Raw genomic sequence first — 16,211 nt, forward strand, 5'->3', positions numbered from 1 at the left:
CAAAATTTTTAAACTAAATTTTCACGAAATCATCCCGTAAAATTTTAAACCATAAAAATATAATAAAAATAAATTTTACTATGTCAGATTTGTGGCCCCAAAACCACTATTTCAACTAGGCCCTAATTTGGGATGTTGCAGGGCAAATGTGTAAATGTGCTTAAATGTGTGTGTTGGATTAAATTGAATAGAGAGATTATTAAATAAGTTAATTTTGAATATATTTAGATCAAGAAAAGCATAATTTGGACCTAGATCGCGGGAAAACTAAAGTTATCGACTAATTGACTTATTTCGTCGTTTTCACATCTGAGGTAAGTTTGTATGTGATAAATTTCATTATAAGTATATTTTAAATGCTTTGATATTGTAAAAGTTGTGCATAGACAATGACTCGATGGTAATTCGGCATTCGAAATCCCTGTTGAACGTTAGGAATAGTTTAGGATACTAGTGACAAGTCATTAGGCGATACATTGAGTTGGCTTTGGGCCATGATATTAGCACTTCAGGTGTGAGTTATACTAATTTGGCTTCGGGCCATGAATATTGGCTAATTTGGCTTCGGGCCATGATATCAGTAGTTCAGATATAAGTTACCTTGATTTGGCTTCAGGCCATGGTATAGGTACTTAGTGTAACACCCCCCGAGACCGTTGTCGGAATCGACCACGAGGTGCTAATAGACATAATTCATATATGTTCACAGTCCATTTTAAAAATTTCCAGACAGCTGGCTAACTGCGTCACTGTCACCTTAAAAATCATATCTTGAGTTACAAAACTCTAAAATAAATTTCGTAATTTTTCCCTGAAACTAGACTCATATATCCATCTACAAATTTTTTTCGAGAATTTTTGGTTGGGTCAATTAGTGCAGTTTATTAGTTAAAGTCTCCCCTGTTACAGGGTTCGACCACTCTGACCTTCATGCATTACGACTTGGATATCTCCCTGTACAGGGCTTCAATACTGATGCCGTTTATTTCTATAGAAACTAAACTCGAAAAGGAATCTATACATATATGGTATGACTTCTAATTATCTCTGGTTAATTTATAGTGAATTTCCGAAGTCAGATCAGGGGATCCAGAAATCGTTCTGGCCCTGTTCCATGAAAACTTAAATATCTCTTAAGATACAACTCATATGATCGTTTTGTTACTTTCATATGAAGATAGAGTCATCAATATTCGATTACATAATTTATTAACTATTTAATTCCATTCCTACTATTTTTAGTGATTTTTCAAATCCACACCACTGCTGCTGTCAGCATCTGTTTTTAAGGTAAACCTTACCTATGTCATGGTTTTCCATGAATCAACTAGAATTTGTCATACATAGCACCAAAATGATCATGATTAACCATTCCAATGGCTAATCGTTACCAAACATTTCCATAGCTCTCAATCAACAACATACAAAACAATTATAATGCTATGCTCAAAGTATATATAAGCCATTTTCGCATGGCTATCCAAATTTATACAAAACCAAAGGGTCCATGACCAACAACAACAAAAAGGGGTAGTCCTATACATGCCATTTCAGAGTTCAACCAAAAGTGTACCAAAAGAGCTTCGATAGTGTGGACGACTTCGACTTCGACAATCCCGAGTCCGATAGCTGACGAACCAAAATCTATAAAACAGAGATTCAAAGAAACGGAGTAAGCATTTAATGCTTAGTAAGTTTTGAGCCATGAAATTAGACACAACTAAAGTGTAGCATTCATATGGCTAAACGGATAATTTCATATGCACAAATTCTCAATATCATACTTACTTCACATTACCAACCCTTATAATCATACACAAAAGATCAACTTAGCCAAAGGCCGGTAGCTCATTTATCGACTGAGTGAATACTATTTGTAAGGGATCAACTAATTCAATGCATATACGAAACATACCTCATCGCTGGGATTTTACGAGCGTATTAATTGAAATTATTACAGCAAGATCGCTCATTCCCAAGCCAAGTACGTTCGGGATTTAACCGGAGATAGCTACTCGCTCGAATGCCTTTGGGACATAGCCCGGATATAGTAACTCGCACAATTGCCTTCGGGACTTAGCCCGGATATAGTAACTCGCATAATTGCCTTCGGGACTTAGCCCGGATATAGTAACTCGCACAAATGCCTTTGGGACTTAGCCCGAAACTAGTAATTAGCGCAAATGCCTTCGGGACTTAGCCCGGTTATCATCCGAATATTCATGCACATATCAATAAATCATGACACATCTATATTTCATTTTCATAATTAGAGTTCAAACACAAGTCACGTATTAAGCATTCCCATTTTCGGCTCACTAGCCACATACAAACAGCATGGCTTAGTTTGCTTTATGACACGATCTCTATGCACATACGGCTACCCGTCATACGTATAGACTAATTAACTCAACATATAATTCAAGTAGAATCATCATATCACCGTATATTTGTTATGCTCATACATCATGACTTAATCAAATCATAACTAAATCTCATTGCTCGAAAACTTACCTCGGATGTTGTCGAACGATTTCGATGGCTATTCGACCACTTTTTCCTTCCCTTTATCAGATTTAGTTCCCCTTTGCTCTTGAGCTTAATTTAACAAATAAATTGATTTAATCATTTGAGCATCAAAAGAGGAACTCAAGGTACTTAGCCCATATATATATACATTAGACATTAAAGTCACATACATATGAAATCATGAATCAACTCAACATATTAGCCCACACTCTCTTTTAGCCGATTGTCTAAGCCAAGATAAAAGAATCAATATGCTTGCCTCTAACCGAATACATGCAACACCAATCTTCTTCATGTGGCCGAATATGCATGTCTATGTTGAGGCCGATTATATGCTTAATACTTCCTACAAGTATGGTTACTTGTATTGACTACATATCATTTTGTTTCAAGTTCAAAACTCGGCTAATACGCATATATACACTAGTAATCAAATACTAACATTTTGCACTTCACCTTACTGTCATTTCACATCTACTTTCTACCATGGCCGAATGCATCAAGACACCATACCATTCAATTTTGGTCATGGGTTACACAAAGAACTTAATGTCTAACTCAAAAATGCCAAAAAGAAAATCCAAGAGTCATCAATCACCATCACATGTATCATTACAAAGCTTCACACTTAGCATACAAATGACATCAACACAAATCCACCTTAGCCGAAACTTGACTCATCTTCATGCCTCATCACCACAACATCAAACATCAACCAAGAAGACAACACCCATGGCCGAATATCATCTCTATCTCATAGCAAAGATTTAAACCATGGGCTAGGTAGAACTCAAACTAACAACTAAAAACATGCATGAATCTCATGGACAACATCAAACATACCTTAGTCTAGCAACCCACCATAGCCGATTTTCTCAAAGCTCTTCCCCCTTCTTCTCTTTCTCCCATTTGGCCAAGAACAACATGAGAACTTCTTTTTTTTTTTCAATTCACGGAAATGGGGGGGGCAACCACACACATTTTTTTTTTGTCATCATTTACCTTCCCATTATTATTTTATTGCCCATACTCATTATTTTATTTTTCCTAACATAAATCACTAACATAACATGTTTATGACATGTTTTGCCCATAACATTTTGTCTATCCTTAATGTCATGGCCGGCCACTACTTCTTAAGGGGGAAATTGACATGCAAGTGCACCCTTTTGATTTCATGCACGAATAGATCCTTATAGATCGACCTATCACATTTCAAAAGTGTCACACATAAGTCCTATTAGCTAAATTCACATGCAATTGACTAAATAGAAGCTTAAAACTTTCACACATTCATATTCACATATTTTAGACAATAATCATTATATTCAAATAATTTGGTGACTCGATTTAGCGGTCCCGAAACCGCTTTCCGACTAGGGTCACTTTAGGGCTGTCACACTTAGTGTGCGAGATTCCTGAGTATCCAACTTCTATTTCGAATGGTTCAACGGGTTAATGAATGATATGGTTCAGAATGGGATTGGTAAAAGGTGGTACAGGTATGTGCATAAACCATATTAGCTTTGAATCGAAGAAATGGTGAAGAAAGTATATAGTTTGTGAATGAACAATTGAAAGGTTTGTTAGTTGATGTGAATTCATGTACTTATAATCAATTGTTGAATTATGTATTTATGATTACATCGGGTTTACTTCATACGAGCTTACTAAGCTATAAAGCTTACTTTGTTTTTTTTTTCTATGTTTTATAGTGATTTCAAAGCTAGCTCAGATTCGGGGATTGTCAGAGATTTTGTGACACTATCCTACAATAGATTTGGTACCTTTAAGCTTATGTTTTGAGCATATGGCATATATAGGGACTTTGGTCATGTTGGTTATGTTTTGATAATGATTTTGGCCATTTAAATTGGCTTGTAAATGTATATGTTTTGGTTTGTATATAATAGCCATGAGAGTTGGCTTATTTTGAGTTAATTTGCTTGTGTACATGTGTATGTGCCTATAGTTTATGTTATGTAAATTGAGGTTGGTTTTGTGATGCTTATTAATAGTTGGTATTATGGAAGTTGAATGTTGATATTCTTAATGTTATTTGTTTTTGAATCAAGGTAAAGAATGCATGTTTTAAGCAGCAATATTGATAATCTAAGTTTATGAGATTTTGGGTAATAATGGATTGGTTTATTATGCAACTTGTGTATATTGAGAAATGTGGTATAGAATATGCATGAATTAGGTTTGAATTGGTTGGTTTAAATGCCTATTTATACCATGGAATGGTGAAAATTCATGTGTTGTAGGTATATTCAAATTTGGGTGGCAAATTGGCTTTGTAAATAGCTTATTTTTTTCCGCAAGGGCGTGTGTCTTAGCTATGTGCGACACACGGTCATGTTACATGGCCATGTGTCTCCTAGTGTTGAATTTGAAACTAAGTCAGTATGCTTCACACGGCCTCACACACGGGCGTATGCCGTGTGGCATAAGTTAGTATACCCTACAATTTTGGCAGGGCCTAGCATACGGCTTTGCACACGGGCGTGTATGGCCATTTTTATGGCACACGGATTATCCACACAGGCATGTGTGTTGGCCATGTGACCCAAGTCAGAGAGTTACACAGGGTCAGACACGAGCTGGGACACGACCATGTGCTTCCATTTTGAATGTCCACATGGCCTGTGACATGGGCGTTTCTGTGGTCACGTGAGAGACATGGCCGAGCCACACAGGCGTGTGTTCCCTATTTTGAGAAATTTTTTTTAAGTTTTGTAAATATTTCTTGAGCTATCATTTTAGTCCTGAACTACTCCCAAAGCATGTTTAGGGCGTTGTAGGCTCCTTGCAGGGACATTATGCTTGAGTTTGAATAATGTTTGCATGAAAAGTGAAATTTTATGTGAATTGAATGTTTAAATGTTTTATAAGTTTGGTAATACTTTGTAACCCTATTTCAGTGTTGAATACGGGTGAGGGGTGTTACATTTACTGGTATCAGAACTATGGTTTTGTCTATTCTAGGACTCACGTAGCGTGTGTGAGAGTCTAGCCATACATGCCATATATAACCTGTGATAGTGCCATGACTCCTGACAATTTAAGTTGTGTTTTTGTATAGTAAATGGTTCCCGATCGAGCTATAGCTAATGATGTTGAAAGTAATGCACCAGCTCCAGCTCAAAGGACAGTGCCATCTAACTCTAGACCCGTATCAGGTAGCCAGAGAGGAGAGGCTAGAGAAGCCTTCTTCCAAATGATGAATGAATGGTTCACGTAGTAGGTTTGGATGAATCCAACTACTCAACAACCTCCATCCCCTCCAGTTCCCCAATCGGTTCCCATAGCTCCTCAAGGTTTGGAACCTCTGCAATTTGATAAGCCACCTATTGATAGAATTAAAAAGTATGGGGCTAAAGAGTTCAGAGCTACTGTTGATGATGATCCTGCAATAGCTGAGTTTTGGCTTGAAAATACGATTCGAGTGTTTTATGAGCTTTCTTGCACACCGGCTGAGTGTCTAAAATGTGTTGTATCACTTCTAAGGGATACTGCGTATCTGTGGTGGAATACATTAGTATTAGTGGTGCCGAGAGAGAGAGTTGATTGCGTGATTTCGTGATAGGTTTTAAATATTTACAATTAATCATTCTTGAAACTAACTATTAATGTGATGTAGGTAAGTGTACCTATCAAACAGTAGTATAATTTTAGCAAGACCGGAATGTCGAACCCAAAGGAACTAAAAGTACTAGTAATGACTGTCTTTTTATTATCTAGCCTAAGAATAAAGAGGTTTTGTTTTAACTAATTATCTAAACTAAGAATTCACAGAGAATGGAATTGGAGGATTGCTTTTCGGAAAATCGATTGAATTAAGACAATACCTAAGGAAAAATCCACCTAGACTGCACTTGTTATTCTAGCTCCGAATCGGATGATTTATTCATTTAACTTGTTTTGTAGAAATCCCTAAGTTATGTTATTATCCCTAATCAAGACTAATAACGTCTAATCCCTAAATTGACTAATTGAGATCTTTCTCTAATTAACACCCTAGAGTTGCATTAACTTGATCTATGGATCCCCTTATTAAGTTTCACCCTAATCCGGCAAAATCTTGTCACCCTATATCTAGGGACGCAAACAACTCTGCTTAATTATGAAAAATTTATTCTTAGACAGGGTCTATTCCTCCTCTGAATAAGAGCTTATCTTGAATCAGTATCCTGGGATATCAAAACAAGAATTAAGAACACATAATTAAGAACAAGTTAAATATTTATCATACAATTCAGAAAATAATAACAAGATTCGTCTTAGGTTTCATTCCCCTTAGGTATTTAGGGGTTTTAGTTCATAACTAAATAAGAAACCATCTCAGAATAATAAAGAATACAAAACATAAAGAAAACCCAAAACTCTTGAAGGGGAAATTGAGGAGAGATCTTCAGTCTTGATGGTGAATCCGGCTTCTGAGATGGATCAATCGACTTCCTTGGAGTAGTTCCTTACTCCCTATTCTCTGTCTCTCTTTTCTTCCTCCTCTAGGGTGTATTTATACGCTTTGGAATGCTTAAGAGCACTCAAAATTAGCCTTTTTTCGAATTGGACTCATCTTGGGCTCAGCAGGGACACGCCCGTGTGAGTTGTGCTTCGAACATGCCAAATTGACACGACCGTGTGATCTGCCTGTGTGAGGAGGTCCATGCCGTGTTGAATTCATACTTTGGCCTATTTTCTTCATTTTTGGCCCGTTTCTCGTTCCTTTCGCTCTCCTATGCTCTCCTAAGTATAAAACATGAAATTAAGGCATTAGGAGCATCGAGTTCACCAATTCTAATGGGAAATCATCCATAAAATGCGTTAAACATGGGCTAGAAATATGTATAAATTATAGTTTATCAAGAGTCACCTGGGAGTTCTTTTAAACTGAGTTCTTGAAGAAATACAGAAGTCAACAGTTTTTAGATCAAAAGCGTAAAGAGTTTTTAGAACTGAAATAGGGTTGTATGACCATAACCGAGTACGAGAGAATATGTGTGGTTGAAAAAATATGCTCGAGATTATGTTTCTACCAAAGAGATCATGTGCAAGCAGTTTGTTAACGGTTTAAATGAAGACATTAAACTTCTAGTCGGGATTTTATATTTGAAAGAATTTGTTGTATTAGTTGACTGGGCTTGTAAAGCCGAAGACTTTAGTCGAGAAAAGAAGAAAGCTGATTCAGAGGCTAGAGATTCGAGAAACAGACTGATGAATAAACCTTATCATTCTTCATCAAAGAAATCTTGAGATTTGTATGGTCGAACAAATGCATCAGTGGGATACCAGAATAGAGATCGTGGAAACCAACATGAGAGTCCTAAAGCTCAAGCAACATCGGTCTCGAGCATTGGTAGTGTGAAAAATAATAAATCCGAGTGTCAACAATGTAGGAGAAGACATTTTGGAAAATGCTGGAATAAGAGTAATAAAGCTTGTTTCAAATGTGGTTTGCTAGATCATTTTATTCAAGATTGCCCAGAGTTATCTAAGAAAGATAAATTTCAGAATGCAAGACCGAGCAATACAATTGCGAGAGGGAGACCACAGTGAAATATGCAAAATGTGTCTAATGGCAAATGTGTGACTAGGGATTCAGCTGTGAGATTCGAGGCTAGAATACCAGCCAGAGCTTACACTATTCATATATCTGTGAGATCTTGATGTTATCACCGGTACATTTTCTCTTTATGACACTAATGTGATTGCATTGATTGATCCTGGATCGACTCATTCGTATATCTGTATGAATTTAGTGCTTAGTAAGATTTTGCCTATTGAGTCTACTGAATTTGTGATTAAAGTATCGAATCCCTTAGGCAAGTATGTTCTAGTTGATAAAGTATGCAAGAATAATCATTTAATGACTCGAGGTTACTATTTTTCAGCTGACTTGATGCTACTACCTTTTGATGAGTTTGACGTAATTTTGCATATGGATTGGTGGACTTTACATGATACTGTTGTGAATTATAGAATAAAAATCATCGAATTGAAATTTCAGAACAGTAAAATTCTTCAAATTGAATCAGATGAGTCAAGTAGATTGGCTATAGTGATTTCATTGATGTCGGCTCAGAGATATGTGAGAAAAGGTTGTGATGCGTACCTAACATATATTTTAGAAACCATAGTGTCTGAAATGAAGATTGAATCGGTGCCTATAGTTTGTAAATATTCAAATGTATTTCTAGAAGAACTGTTTGGGTTCCTATAAGTCAGAGACGTTGAGTTTGCTATTGAGTTAAAACCAGGAACTTCACCGATATCTATAGCTCCGTATAGAAAGGATCCGGCCGAATTGAAAGAGATGAAAGCTCAATTGTAAGAATTAACAGATAGAGGTTTTGCACAACCTAGTTTTTCATCCTGGGGTGCCCCAATATTGTTCATAAAGAAGAAAGACAGATCAATGAGAATGTGTATTGAATATTGATCGCGTGGTTTCGTGATAGGTTTTAAAAATTTATAATTACTCATTCTTGAACTAACTATTATCACAATGTAGGCAAGTGTACCTATCGAACAGTAGTATAGTTTTAGCAAGACCAGATTGTCAAACCCAAAGGAACTAAAAGTACTAGTAATGACTGTATTTTTATTATCTAGCCTAAGAATAATGGGGTTTTGTTTTAATTAACTAATTATCTAAACTAAGAATGCACAGAGAAAAGAATTTGGGAATTACTTTTGGGAAAATCGATTGAATGAAGACAATACCTAAGGAAAAATCCACCTAGACTTTACCTGTTATTTCTGCTCCAAATCAGACGATTTATTCATTCAACTTGTTCCGTAGAGATCCCTAAGTTATGTTATTATCCCTATTCAAGACTATTAATGTCTAATCCCTAGATTGAATAACTGATACTTTTCTCTAATTAACACTCTAGGGTTGCACTAACTCGATCTATGGATTCCCTTATTAGGTTTCTCACTAATCTGGCAAAATCTTGTCACCCTATGTTTAGGCACGCAATCAACTCCGCTTAATTATGACAAAAGTACTCTAGACAGTGTCTATTCCTCCTCTAAATAAGAGCATGTCTTGAATCAGTATCCTAGGATATCAAAACAAGAATTAAGAACACCTAATTAAGAACAAGTTAAATATTTATCATACGATTCAGAAAATAATAACAAGATTCATCTTAGGTTTCATTCCCCTTAGGTATTTAGGGGTTTTAGTTCATAACTAAATAAGAAAACATCTCTGAAGAATAAAGAATACAAAACATAAAGAAAACCCAAAACTCCTGAAGGGAAATTGAGGAGAGATCTTCAGTCTTGATGATGAATCCGACTTCAAAGATGGATCAATCAGCTTCTTTGGAGTAATTCCTTACTCCCTATTCTCTGCCTCATTTTTCCTCCTCCTCTAGGGTGTATTTATAGGCTTTGGAATGCCTAAAAACCCTCAAAATTGGCCTTTTCCAAATTGGACTCAACTTGGGCTCGGCAGAGACACGCCCGTGTTCGATTACTTCAGGCCGTGTTTAAGCCTGCCAAATTGACATGGCTGTGTGATCTGCCAATGTGAGGAGGTCTAGGCCGTGTTGATTTCATAGTTTGGCTCATTTTCTCTATTTTTGGCCCGTTTCTCATTCCTTTTTCTCTCCTATCCTCTCCTAAATATAAAACATGAAATTAAAGCATTAGGGGCATCAAACTCACCAATTCTAATGGGAAATCATCCATAAAATGCATTAAACATGGGGTAAAAATATGTATAATTTACGGTTTATCAAATACCCCCACACTTAAGCATTAGCTTGTTCTCAAGCAAAATTCCCAACTCATAATCAAATTCTTCTCAACTTATAATTTCTATCAATAATATCTCAAATTAATCCATAGGTAATCATACATTGAGCATTCAACTAAAAGAACATAAAATTTCCAAACATTCCAAGTTGAGTATTTATTCATGCAAACATAGGTGTCTCTCCGTATCTAAGTAATTACCTTCGATTCAGAATATCACAAAGTTTCACATCCTCACTAAAGATTCACTCAAATCACTAGAGGTGTTTAAGGACAATAAATGAAGCACTCAATAGTCAATAATGAAAAGCCATTACCATAGGCTTGCATGAAAATCAAATCTCCAAAACTATAATTTAAGATGATACATCAATCAAAAGGTATTGGAGGGTTGTAATGAGGCTTGGTTAGGGGGTGTGGTCACAAGCTGAAAGAAAGGGTTAGAATCGAGATTAAATTAAAGGATTGCCTAAGTAGAAAAAGAGTTAATCTTTATTTGCGTACAATAGAGCTTCTATCAGAATATGAAATTACAGATATGTATACATAGTTTTTTTTTTTAAGAACAAGTTAAATAATATAGACTAACTATTAAGAACAAAATATAGCTAAGCAATCCACTCAACTCAAATCTCGACAAAAATAGGGATTAATTTAGGGGATTTCAACAGTAATGGCTTAAAGGTTAATATTAAGGGTAATACAAGAAATGGCTTGTTAGGCTCAAGGGTGTTTACTAGGGGTTAATCATGGAGGTAGGCTTTTCATGGCATAAGTGGGTTAATCCTAAGTGCCTTAATCATTTTGACATATCAAATCAAATGGTGTGGTCTCGACATACATAATCAAGCAAGCTCTAGAATGACAGTTCAATACTGACGCACTCAAAGCAATAATAAAAGTGAGCATGAAAAAATTAATAGATGCTCAAAAGGCTCAAAAATCTCACCAAAATTATGGCTTTTTGATGTTTAGACTCGTGAATTCCAATTCAAAGTAATACCTAGACTTGGGGAAACAACCTATAATTTTAAATTCTTAAAAACCAACTTGTCATGCTTGATTCTCTAATGTCTTAAAGTTTAAATAATCAATGCATAAATCCCTATGTTTTAATTCAAGATATATCAATCAAAATCATAAATCAATTAAAATTTATCCTAAATATGATATGAGAGCTTTTTAAGAGAACAAAGTAATCATTCAGGGATTTTTCTGATAATGAAATGAATGCCTCCCCCCACACTTAAGATGTACATTGTCCTCAATGTACAAAAATAGGTATTATAAAATAAAAATAAGATAGGGAGAGAAGTGAAACTTCCTGTATGATGAATTTCTCGAACCAGGGTTTTGGAGAGTTCGAGAGTGAAGGAGGATACTCCGGCGGTCGTAGAGGTTCATTAGGCCGTAAGTCCTACGCCAAAAGGATATTATCTCTAGTGGTAGCTATGGTCGTGGGCGAACAGAACATGGTAGTCGTGGAGAACCTTTCCCGGTGGAGTTGTAGTTCTTATGCGATGATGAGCTTAAGAGCTCTATATAACTGTGGTAAAATTAGGAACTTTTTAGGGGATATTAGGAAGAATAATTACTCTTAAAGAAAAACCAAAATTGATAATTAAAAATAAATTCTAAAATCTGCTAAAAATAAACAATAAAAATAAAAAGTAGTTTTAATAAAAATTAGAAACATAAAATAATAAATAAATGTTTCTAAACATCTTCATCACTGGATGGTTCGCGAGGTGGGACTGGCAATGAGATGTGGAGGTGCTGACAAATCTGCTGTAGAGTAGCATCAATGTTGTCAAATCGATGAAAACACTGCTGCTCGAATTGGGTGAGGCGCTCAGAGATGTCAGCATATGAAGCCGCCGCATGAAATGGATGAGAGGGTAGTGGTGGCTGAGTCAGTGGGTCATCGTGCTGTGGGGGGACATCATCAGGAATGTCCTCATAGGCCTCATCCTCAGTAGATTGAGCGAGACGATATTGGGGAGGGTAGGTTCCTCGGCAACTCTCATCATCCTTATGCTAAGCATGCTCGAGATGCCTTGTGGAGACATCTAGCCGATGAGGGTGAGGGATGATTCTTGTACAGGGGTGTTAAGGAGCTCGAAGTGTCGCGCTAGTCGAGTTACGTAGGGGCCAATAGAGATGAACCCCTTCTGATGCTCCTCCGTCTAGTGCTGAATCACAAGGGCAATGAAATAGGCAAGATCGATGACGTGCCCTTGCGACATGCATTATAAGAAGTAGACGTCGTGGGTGTCGACGACGCCAGTGCTTTCTAGCCTCCCTGTAATCGTGTAAGCTAAAATAGCGTGTAAGTACCTTAAGGATGATAGGAGAACTGATGCCTTAGAGCGGCTAGGATTGTACGAGGCTGTGCTAGGGGCCAAAGTGTGCCAGCACTTCGAGGGAGAGAAATGTATGTGGCGACTGAGAGCATGTAGTTCATTCTCCTCCCTGAACTCCTTCGTATATAAGCCTTGTACAGCACCAAACTTTGGGACACTTAGCTGGCGAATTAATCTGCCTAGACGAAATTGAACCGTGCCGGGATCATCGTACCTTATTATTATGGTCCGAAGATGGAACGTTGAGCATAGTTCCATCGTGAGCTCGAGGTATGTCGACTCGATAATCCCGAAGAACAGCTCCCAAGGGTCGGTGGTAAGAAGAGCCCAGATCACGTCAGCCAACTAGACTTGTTTGACAGCAGCCCAGTCGATCCAATGGCCTGCTGCTAAAGGTCAGGCCTGTAGTATTTGAAATAGTTCTTCTTGGGGCCCGTTGGGGAATTGATGGAAAGGGTGACGAATTTCCACGGAGTGAGAAACGGCGCACGGGCGTGGCAAGGACGCCGTGTGGACTTGTAGCGGCTAGGGTTAGGGTTTTTGAGTGGGGAAGATAATGAATAGTGTAGCCTATTTATAGATTTTAGGACACACGACCATAGGACACTCCCGTGTGCCCTAATTTCAGCCCGTGTGTTTCACATTTTTCCTATTTTGGCGCGTCAGAAATTGGACACATGCCCATGTGCCTCGGGCATGTTGGTGAACACGGCCTTGTCGCATAGCCATGTCTAGCTTCGTTCGCTTCTCCCACGCCCATGTATGCAAGCCCTACACCCGTGTTAATTTAACAGGTTCGACCACGGGTGTTAGACACGAGCATGTCTCACGCCCGTGCTAGTTTCTCAGTTTCAACTACAGGTCTTCCACACGGGCGTGTCGCATGCCCATGTTGTTTTGGCGGGCTTGACCACGGCCATATCACACGGCCGTGGCGTTTAATCATAGCCTGTGTTGGGGAAACCTTTTACCATCTTTTCACATGGCCTTACGCACGCTTGTGTGCTTGGCCGCGTCCCTGCGAAAATACCTGTATTCCTTACGCACGCCTGTGTGCTTGGCCGCGTCCCTGCGAAAATACCTGTATTCAAGATTTCTATTAGTAAGTTAGGAGTTAAATACCAAAATTGAAAGAAATTACTATTGTTAGTGCTCGGATTGCCTCCTAAGAAGCGCTTATTTGTAGTCTAAGCTCGACTTATCTCTCCGTTGAATAATCATGGTGGTTTGAGGAGTTTATACTCCTCATTCCTGCTATCAATCTCAACAAAATAGGGTTTTTATCGGGTGTTGTTTACTTAAAAGTGCCAAACTTGGGATGACTCACCTCCACTGTACCGAATGGAAAAATACTGAGTACCATAAGAAGGATTTCCTCATTCGGTATGGTAGTGACAATGTGGGGATCCGCGACATTTAATAAGACCTTATCACCAACCTTAAGTTGATTTGGAGAGGTATCGGGCTCGTTTTGGTGTAGTTTCGATTTGTCGGGTGTTCTTGGTTTATGCGTCTGCCATTCATCGAGTTCCTCGATTTGTAGTCTTCGATCTTAATGAACAGGTCCTCTACTATTGCTTGAGAATGACTCGTGTGCTTTTATCAGACTCATTTTCTGCAAAGTAGGTTGCACCATACACTTAGTTTTAGTAGGATGGTTTAAATAATTACCTTCAATCCCTGATGTGTTGCCAGAATTGCGAGCTTGAAGGGTAATTGTTTAGTCTCCCACTCGGAGTGTGAGTTCACCTGTGCCAACATCAATGATGGTTTTAGCAATTGCTAAAAAGGGCATTCCTAAAATTAAGGGAGTGTTGCTATCCTCTTCTATGTCTAGAACAATAAAGTCAAAGGGAAATATAAATTTATCAATTTTAACTAGCACATCTTCAATAATACCTCTAGGTAATCTTATAGTTTTATCTGCTAATTGAATGCTCATCCTAGTCTGTTTGGGTTTCCCGAGACCTAGTTGCTTAAACATTTTGTAAGGCATGACGTTGATACTAGCTCCTAGATCAGCTAATGCATGATTAACATCTAAACTACCAATTAAGCAAGGAATAGTAAAGCTCCCTGGGTCTTTTAGTTTGTTGGGTAGTTTATTTTGGAGAATGGCCGAGCAAACTGTGTTTAGCTCCACATGTGACGCCTCGTCGAACTTCTGCATATTTGCTAAAAGCTCTTTTAAGAATTTCATTGTGTTTGGCATCTGCGATAGAGCTTCAATAAACGGTAAGTTAATATGTAATTGTTTTTAAGAGTTTAAGGAATTTACCAAATTGTTCATCTGAATGGTCTTTCCTTGTCGCGTTGGGGTATGGGACACGAGGTTTATATTCTTCATTCACCATTTTGTTATGACTTACCTCACTTTTCCCTTTGCTCACCATAGTTTCTTGCATCAATTCTGGCTTAGGCGCAATGAATCCTTCCTTATCTTGAGTACTAATTGCGTTGAGGTGTTCCCTTAGGTTAGGTTCAGTATTACTTGGTAAGCTATCTTATGGTCACTCGGAGATTAGTTTGGATAGCTAGCCTATCTGAGTTTCGAGTCCTTGGATCGATGCTTGTTGATTTTTAAGTGCTGTCTCGGTATTTTGGAAATGGGTTTCTGACACCGAGATGAATTTAGAGAGCATCTCCTCAAGGTTCGGTTTCTTCTCTTGTTGATAAGGTGGCTGTTGAAAACCCTGAGGATTTTTTGGCTTTTGATTCCCTTTACCACCCCAAGAGAAATTTGGGTTGTTCCTCCAACCTGCATTATAAGTATTTCTGTATGGGTTATTTTGAGATCTAAAGTTATTGTTACCCATATAGTTGACTTGTTCCTCTTCGGTTGTAGGATTGAAGGATTGATATTCTGTATGCACACCTCTTCCACTTGAGTAACATCTCATTACTAGATATACCTGCGTAGAATCAAGTAAACCATCAATCTTCTTATTGAGAACTTCTACCTGATTTGACAGTATAGTAACTGAGTTAATGTTATAAACGTCTGCTGTTTTTGTTGGCTTAGTCCTCATGACTTACCACTGATAGTTATTTAGTGACATTTCTTCAATAAATTCATAAGCCTCTTCAGGTGTTTTGTTGTTGATGGTTCCTCCAGCAGCTGCGTCAATCATCTGTCTTGTCGAGGGATTCACACCATTGTAGAACGTTTGAACTTGCAGCCATAGAGGTAACCCATGGTGAGGGCACCTTCGCAATAGATCCTTGTATCTCTCCCATGCATCGTAAAGTGTTTCTAAGTCCATCTGCACAAAAGAAAAGATATCATTACGTAACTTAGCCGTTTTAGTCGGTGGAAAATATTTTAGTAAAAAATTTTCGGTTATTTGTTCCCAAGTAGTGATAGACCCTCGTGGTAATGAGTTCAACCACTATTTAGCTTTATTTCTCAGTGAAAAAGGGAATAACCAAAGGTGAATGGCATCATCAGAAAAGCCATTAATTTTGAAAGTGTCGCAAAATTCCAGAAAATTCGCCAAGTGAGTGTTGGGATCCTCATCCTGCAAACCATCAAACTGAACAAACTGC

General features: G+C 37.8%; 1 non-coding gene across 1 annotated transcript; it reads left to right on the forward strand.

Annotated features, from left to right (window-relative positions):
* Positions 1-15,854: 15,854 nt before the first annotated feature.
* LOC128290833 (small nucleolar RNA R71) lies at positions 15,855-15,961 on the forward strand. Its single transcript, XR_008280618.1, has one exon. It is a non-coding gene; the product is annotated as a small nucleolar RNA R71 (small nucleolar RNA).
* The last annotated feature ends 250 nt before the right edge of the window (positions 15,962-16,211 follow it).

Source organism: Gossypium arboreum, chromosome 3, assembly GCF_025698485.1.
Source record: "Gossypium arboreum isolate Shixiya-1 chromosome 3, ASM2569848v2, whole genome shotgun sequence".
Classification (NCBI taxonomy): domain Eukaryota; kingdom Viridiplantae; phylum Streptophyta; class Magnoliopsida; order Malvales; family Malvaceae; genus Gossypium; species Gossypium arboreum.